The 8090-nt window shown below is 35.2% G+C and overlaps 1 long non-coding RNA gene across 1 annotated transcript; it reads left to right on the forward strand.

The window, feature by feature from the left end:
• Window positions 1-249: 249 nt before the first annotated feature.
• LOC141572085 (uncharacterized) lies at window positions 250-7832 on the forward strand. The gene is made up of 2 exons (XR_012497197.1): window positions 250-468; window positions 6602-7832. It is a non-coding gene; the product is annotated as an uncharacterized LOC141572085 (long non-coding RNA).
• Window positions 7833-8090: the final 258 nt, after the last annotated feature.

The raw sequence follows: 8090 nt of genomic DNA on the forward strand, positions 1-8090 counted from the left end.
GTATCTCTCTCTGCCTATTATATACACATGCATACCTATGGTAAATAATTCTCGATTTTGAGATTGGCTTTTAGCCGAAGAATTATAAAACACATTTTCTACAGAGAAACATAAAGGAAGCTGGAACCGAAACATACTTTGAAAAGAAATTTCTCTTGAGAATAGCTAAAGACTTGAGTTACAGTAGAGTTAATTCTTTTTTAGACCTACCTCTTTTAGAACCTAATGGTAAAGTTGAGAATTGCCCATGGCGTTAACTGAACACTAGTTGATACACATTTCAGGTACTACAGATTCCTTCCCTGCTTTCGGAGTTTTATGCTCTTTAGAAGAAAATAGAATACAAGGACTTTCTCTCAGAATGTGTTTTCTTTACTAGAATCTTGAAGGACATTTGGGGCTTTTGAATATTTCTATTGGAGGATGTTTCTTTTGAGGAGCATGCATTTTAAGAAGTTTATAAGTAAGGTGAGTTTCCTCATTTTCGATATTCTTTTCATTTAAATGTATTTGTATTTTTCCTTTTTGTTTCGGCCCTTTCTATCTTTCATCACTAAGTTGTGGACCTAGTCCCTACTCTGATTCTGTGTTCTGTTTTGCATTTGCTTTTTAAGCTTATTTTTGAAAAACTAAAAACAACAGAAAATAAATGAAAGCACCGTTTACAGCTGGGATTTTGCACAGCATGTAATACTAACTGCATCTGTGAAGACAGTCCACCATATGGGTGGGAGGGAAATCATTTAATTTAGTTCATACGCATGAAGTAAGTGGAAAGTTGACTATATTTTATATCTTGCCGAAGACAAGCAACAGCAGAGCTCTGAACAGAATCCAAAAAGTTTCCTAATCAATCTTATGTTTTTCTTAGTAAACAACTCCATTTTTAAGGCTGTTCACTTTTACACTACAAGTGATATATCCTCTTACTTTGAAAAGGTATTTTTATGCATATCAAACCAAGTAAGAGTAGATTTTATTTACATTATTTTATTTTGAATTTATATATCTGAATTTCTTTATAAAATATCTTAAGTATACAATTTAGAGGAAATTAAAGATGTGTATAATACTTGAAGATTACAACCGTTTCTGGAAAAAAATCAATATGCATGGCACGAGTAAGGACACAATTTTAATCTAACCCTATCTAATGTAACTTAGCTGATGTTAAGGCTGTAGACATTAAAGGAGGTTTATGAGAGGTGATACCGACAAATGGAACACTGAGAAACATCAGTCACTTGGAGACAGAGGGCAGAGAGGATTGCATGTGGGAAAACACTTCTTAAGAGTAGAGACTATGGACCTAAAGAGGAAATTTACTGTTATTATTTTCAAAAAACTCATCCAAAACATTCCACTCACTTTGTAAGAAGAATCTTTCTACAAGTTATTTCAGGGAAACTTTTAACTAATAAACCTTCAGATAATGTCTACGAGGTGGCATCATTATGAACATTAAATGAAAGTATAAACATAAATTCTATATATTCTTGGAGAAGAAACTTTCAGGAAGGTGGATTCACCATGTTTTTGTTTGTTTGTTTTTTTTGTTTTTGTTTTTAATTTATTTTATCTACTGTTGTGGAAAAATGTCACCTCTCTGAAATCTTTTATGGAAGAACCATCACAACCATGAACTCAGAGTCCATTATGTAAAAATAAACTATGGGCTTCACATTTATTTTTGAAAGAAGCATAGGAGAGTTTTTCTTGTATATTAATAAATATTAATAAATCCACAATGGAGATATTACACATGGTAATATCTATTTGCTATAAAAGCGCACTGTACTAAAGCAACTGTTAGAAATAATCAATACTTTCCATTATCATGTTTTTGTAAATACTAATTTAATTTACTGAATAATTCTATAAAATGCTTATGAAAAGAGTCACTTTCTCTACTAAAATTCAAAAGGTGCACTTGAAACAGTGAGTCACTTAATAAAATGTCATATGAGAGCAAACTAAGGCAATTGTAAAACTTATAGAAATTAAATTTACTGAAAACCAGATTAAAAAAAAAATCCCTGCCTTCTTAGTTATTTCCTGTTTGTCTTTAACTTTTTATTCAACCTTATTCAATATAATATAGGTGTGCTTTATTAAAGAAAGATCGTATAGCCTCAAAACTGTTTAAAAAGTTCTGATAATAAATGATTATAGCTACTAGCTAGCTAAATAACACATACCTGCCTTATGATTCTCCATGTTAAATGATTTTTTGATTAATAAACTAATAACTCCAATTTTATAATAGGACTTAAGACTTATTTTATATATTCTATAGTGTATTTGAGTATTATAGGTATTTTAAATATGCTTTGTGATCTACAAAGTCACAGATGTTTTTGAATAGCATAAAAAAAAAAAAAAGAAAGTACTTTGAAGATTTTACTTAGTTTCAAATCATGTCAGATATAGAACTTCTCACAGAACTATCCCTGTCAGTTGGTCATTAAGCCCTTGTTTCACAGAATATTTTGATCACAACTGGGGGATACATTCTGGATTTTTGGTTGAGTTGTATGTTTTGAGATTTAGTCATATTGTATCATTATTCATTTTATAGCATACATCCGTTGGAGATATTGAGAGTTTCATTCCTGATCATCACATTAAAGTAATATCACAATAAAGCACCTCACTTTTTTTTTTTTGGTTTCCCACTGGATATAAAAGTTATGTTTACAGTGTACTTTAGTGAATCCCTTCCAGAAGGCATTTCAATTTACTTTGCCCAGATCCATCAGAGGAATCACTTTCTATGGCAGCTATAGACTTACAAAATGTATTTCTTAGATAATAAAACTTGAAAGTTAAAATTACTCCTTGATCCATGGGCTGCAATAGATATTGTCTTAGCAGGCATGAAAACAACATTAATCTCATTGTACATCTCTATCAGAGCTCTTGGTTGATCAGGTGCATTGTCAATAAACAGCATTATTTTGAAAGGATTTTTTTTTTTTTTTCCTGAGCAGTTGGTCTCAACAATAGGGCTCGTAACAGTCAGTAAACCATGTTGTAAACAGATATGCTGCCATTTAGACTTTGTTGTTCCATTTATGAAGCACAGGCAGAGTAGATTTAGCATAACTCTTAATTGCCCTAAAATTTTCAGAACTGTAAATGAACACTGTCATCAATTTAAAGTCACCAGAGGCATTATCCCCTAACAAGAGAGTCAGCCTGTCCTTTGAAGATTTGAAGCCAGGCATTGACTTCTCTCTAGCTACGGCATTCCTAGATGTCATCTTCTTCCAAGGCTGTTTCATCTACATTGAAAATCTGTTGTTTGGTGTCTCCACCTTCATTAATCATTTAGTTGGATCTTGTGGATAATTGCTGCAGCTTCTATATCAGCACCTACTGCTTCACCTTGTACTTTTATGAAGACAGCTTCTTTCCTTAAGCCTCATGAAACAACCTCTGCTAGCTTCAAACTTTTCTTCTGTAGCTTCTGCATCTTTCTTAGCCTCCGAAGAATTGAAGAAAGCTAGGGCTCTGGATTAGGCCTTGACTTAAAGGAATGTCATGGATAGTTTGAGCATCTATCCGGTCCACAAAAACTTTCTCCAAATCAGCAAAAAAGGCTGTTTTGCTTTCTTCTCATTCCTGTGTTCACTGGAGTAGCATTTTAAATTTCCTTCAAGAACTTTTCCTGTGCATTTACAACTTGGCTAACCGGGTGGAAGAGGCTTAGTTTTCAGCCTATCTCGGCTTTCCACATGCCATATTCACTAAGCTTAATAATTTCTAGCTTTTGATTTAAAGGGACAGACATGGGACCTATCCTTTCACTTGCACACTTAATGGGCATTGAAAGGTTAATAACCTATTGGCCTAATTTCAATATTGTTGTGTTTCAGAAAATAGGAACTCTCAAGGAGAGGGAGACAGACAGCAAACAGCTAGTTGATGGAACAGCCAACACACACACAGCATTTATCAATTAAGTTCTCAGTGTTATATGGACATGGTTTGTGGTACTCCAAAACTATTACAATAGTAACATCAAAAGATCACTGATCACAGATCACCATAACCAATATAATAATATATTTATTTATGTATATTTATGTAATATATATATATATATATATATATATATATATATATATATATATTAAATATTGCAAGAACTACCAAAATGTAAAACAGAGACACAAAGTGAGCAAATGCTGGTGGAAAAAATGGCGCTGATAGACTTGCTTGAAACAGAGTTGCCACAACCCTTCAATTTGTAAAAAACACAAAATATTTGTGAAGAACAATAAAACAAGGTACAATAAAACATGGTATATCTGTTCTCAGCCTAACAAATATTTGGGTACAATAATGGGAGAAGAGGATAACATGGAAGTGTCTCACAGAAAGAGGTAACATAAATTTAGACATTTTCTTTTAAATATAATTCCCTGTTAGTATTGTACAATTGCTTTTCCCCAAGCCTGTATGTAGAGCATATGTAATTTAATATCTTTCCTATTTCATAGATATGGAAAGTGTAGCTAAATAAAATAAATACTAAGGTTTTGGTAACAATATCATAGTATTCAGGCATTCAGATGAAATGTATTCAAGTATTACTTCATTAAGAACTTTGAACACATTGTTTCATTTGGTTCTCACGAATTCCTGTGAAGTCTGTCTTGTTACAATAATTTTGTCAATTCATCAGTATTGACAGAGGCTAAAAGAACACAGTGAGAAAATAAGACATTATAAAGACAATCATTTCTGAATTAAGGTCTAACTTCATGGTGGCGGTCTTGTTACTCATTTTGTTGAAAGGGAGTTCAAAATAAGAGAAATAGTGCATTGAAAAAAGCACTTTTTATTTCATAAGTTTTGATCAGAAAATCTGTGTTTGAACTGTGTGGAAGTCTGTGTAGTAGCTCCCATGATGTGACAAACATGATAGCATTAGTACATTGCCTAAGATGCTGAAAGCCAGAATAAACTCTATATGGAGGTTAGTATCTGGAATCCAAGATTCTATTGGTGAAGTGATCTTGGTGGCTAGAACATCTTTGGGGGATTTGGAGGAAACTCACATGAGGCAGCTCACTTTGTTTGTTTGTTTGTTTGTTTGTTTGTTTGGATGGGCAGATAAATAATTCCCACGGTGTATTAACCGGGTGCTAGGCACCATCTTAGAACGTCATTCGTTATTAGTAATTTCCTTCTTTAAAACTACTTTCTAAGTGAGAGATTATTAAACTCATTGTAATGACAAAGTCCTTGAGGTTCGAAAAAGGTTTATGGGGTCATACTATTGGGAAGTGTTAGAGGCAGACTATGTGTGCAGATATATAAAGGACTATGTGCTCTTACATGTTTAAACTGTTCACAAAATTATTTGTGGTTGGAGTAAGGAAAAGGAGTAATCTCCCATCTTTTCCCTCTCCATTTATGAAATAAGGAACTAGGCTGAGAACAATTTGAAAGCTGCATATTAATCACAGGGTATACCCAACCCACTCATAACCAGATTATCTGTTTTATTTTTTGTCTATAAAGTATGTCAAATACTTGAAAGATGCTGGGGATACAGCACCCAAGTAGGCATTGCTTTTGAGGTCCCAAAGTCTGGTGGGGAAACTGATATGAAAGCACTGAAATACTATGCACCTTAAGTGTTCTGGAAGAAACAGATGCACATATATATACTGGATGTACAACGGAAGAAGGGATTGTTTGCTTTATTCAGGAAGCTTGAAAGAGTCATCATAATGTGGGTGACCCTTCTTATATCCCTTAGTGAAGGTTTGTGAGATTTTCAGAAGTTTAGCATTCAGAGAGAGAATATTTTCTGTGGATTTTTAAATAGGCTTTCTTCTGTTCCAGTGACCTAAGTTTAATTAGAAGGAAACACTCAATTTATGTACTAAGTCCTTTGACAAAATTGTCAAAACTTTACAAAAGTTGAGGAATTTGGCAAGAAGATTTATTTTCTGAGGTCCTCACTTAATATCCTTGATAATTCTGTGACTCTAAATGAAACGACGTATAACAAAACCAATTTTACCACAGGTTACTTGATGTAAACAAAAGTTGAGTTTCTATGGTTTCTCAACATTACAATGAAATAATATTGAAGGACCTTCGTTACAACAGAAGTTTAATAAGTCATGCCAGTATCTTGTGTACAATTCACTTCAATCATTTTTTGAGTTGGTAGAACATTCTAGTGAAATCCTTTTTTCTGGTTGCTGGGACATTCTAGTGAAATTCACAAAGGCTACCGGATGGAGTAGAGAAGGTAGAATACTAAGTGTTTTGGCAGGGGTTATGTACTCTGATTACCTAAGTAATGGACCATTTTACCAAAGAAGAAGCTAGAGCTTAATGAGCTAAGTGACTTGCTCAAGGTCACACAAGGGAACAAATGAGAGGTTTAAGATTAACTTCCGGTCTTCTCTTTCCAGTCTCAATAAATTTCTCCCACTGAAAATGTGTTTTCCTTAGATCTTCGTAAGTAAATGGAGCTTGGATTGCTATTTTTCCAAGATTAACCTTCTTCTGACAATACTGTATATTATTAATGGTTAACAGTCTCTCTCCCTCTGTCTCTGTCTCTTTCTTTTAGGAACACATTCTTTGATCTACCAACCTTGTATTTTACCAGCTGGATCTCCTAGAAGCAGATTTTGAGAGGGAGTTGAGAGCCAAGAGCTTTCATAAGGATCAACACCTGTGAAAAGCAGGAGGCGGACTCAGGATTTAGCGGGGGAAGGAATCCACTTGCATTTACAGGCCCGCCAAAGCCTGTCCAATCCCCTCCGGTAGCTATAGGGTGAAGACTGCTAGTCACAGTGCCCATGTTGAGCTGAAACTGCCAATCCTTATACCCTCTTCCTCAAAAGTCACCGCACGCAGGCTGCTCAGGAAGGATGAGCCCTTGGAAAGGTGCCTCTGTGTAGTGGAAGCAAGTTCCTGAGGAAGCCACCAGCTGCAGTCTGTCTATTGACTGACTCCCCAGAGGGGGCAGGGAGCCTTTCACAGCCAGGGCATCTGAGCCCCGCCTCTCTGTGTCCACAACATCTTGAATCATGGCCATGACCTCGAGTGTCGTATGATGCTTCAGAAAAGTTTAGCTTTAAAACATCTGACTTCCTAACGAATCAGTCAAGATTGAGTTTTCCTCAAACCTTTCTCCAGCACAACGCTCAACATGTGCTCACAGCCCATACACAGGAAGCCCCTGAGCAGGAAGGTGGCCCGACCTATAGATGGCAGGTCCCTGGAACAGTGCCTTTACTTTCTGTAACCTCACAATCCCAGTGTGTCCTAACTGTACTTTTCCCAACACATTTCGAAAAGTTCTGCTTGTCCATTAACTGTATGAATCCAGGTTCCTAGTCACACAGGTTTTCAGAGGAACAGTACCTTTTAGCTTCCCTGTTGGGGCCCCATATGGTCCCTTTTAACCTTAGTTGAACTCTCTTGTATTTGTGCTTGCTCAGCCACAATTCAGCCAAAACAGAGTTCAACAAACCCAGAGACCTTGGACCAGTATTCCAGAACTCTTAGTTTCTTACACATTTCCCTTGTACTTTTTCCCAGCTGAATTCAGTGTCACAGCCAAATGCTACTTCATCAAATATATGCCCTACAAAGCTTTTTACCTCATTTATGTGGGGTTTTGGGGTGAGGAAAGCCAGTGAATAACAAGCACTTGGTATTAGTAGTACAGTTATATACCTTTGGCAAATTACATAGTCTCTCCTTGAATAGTTTTCTGTTGTGGTTCATCTGAAAAGGTGATAATAAAACCTATAATACTAATGTGAATATTAAATACGATGCTGCACTTAAAATTCTTGAGATATGTAAGCTCTCAAATACTTTGATTACCTTTGCTTAACATTCCATTTCATTTTATTTTATTTTCCTCTAATTCAAGAATGCCCACTTGTAACATTTCCCTATTCACAGTTTTACTATAATTTGCACGGTATTACTAATTTACTCAGTGAAACACAGCTTGAAAAAATTGAAAACACATGAAAATATCCCACTCTTTATTCTATGTTTTAAGTCTGGCCCTTTAAGGAACACCTTTGCCATTCATCTTT

This window comes from Rhinolophus sinicus, linkage group LG01 (assembly GCF_036562045.2).
Source record: "Rhinolophus sinicus isolate RSC01 linkage group LG01, ASM3656204v1, whole genome shotgun sequence".
Classification (NCBI taxonomy): Eukaryota; Metazoa; Chordata; class Mammalia; order Chiroptera; family Rhinolophidae; genus Rhinolophus; species Rhinolophus sinicus.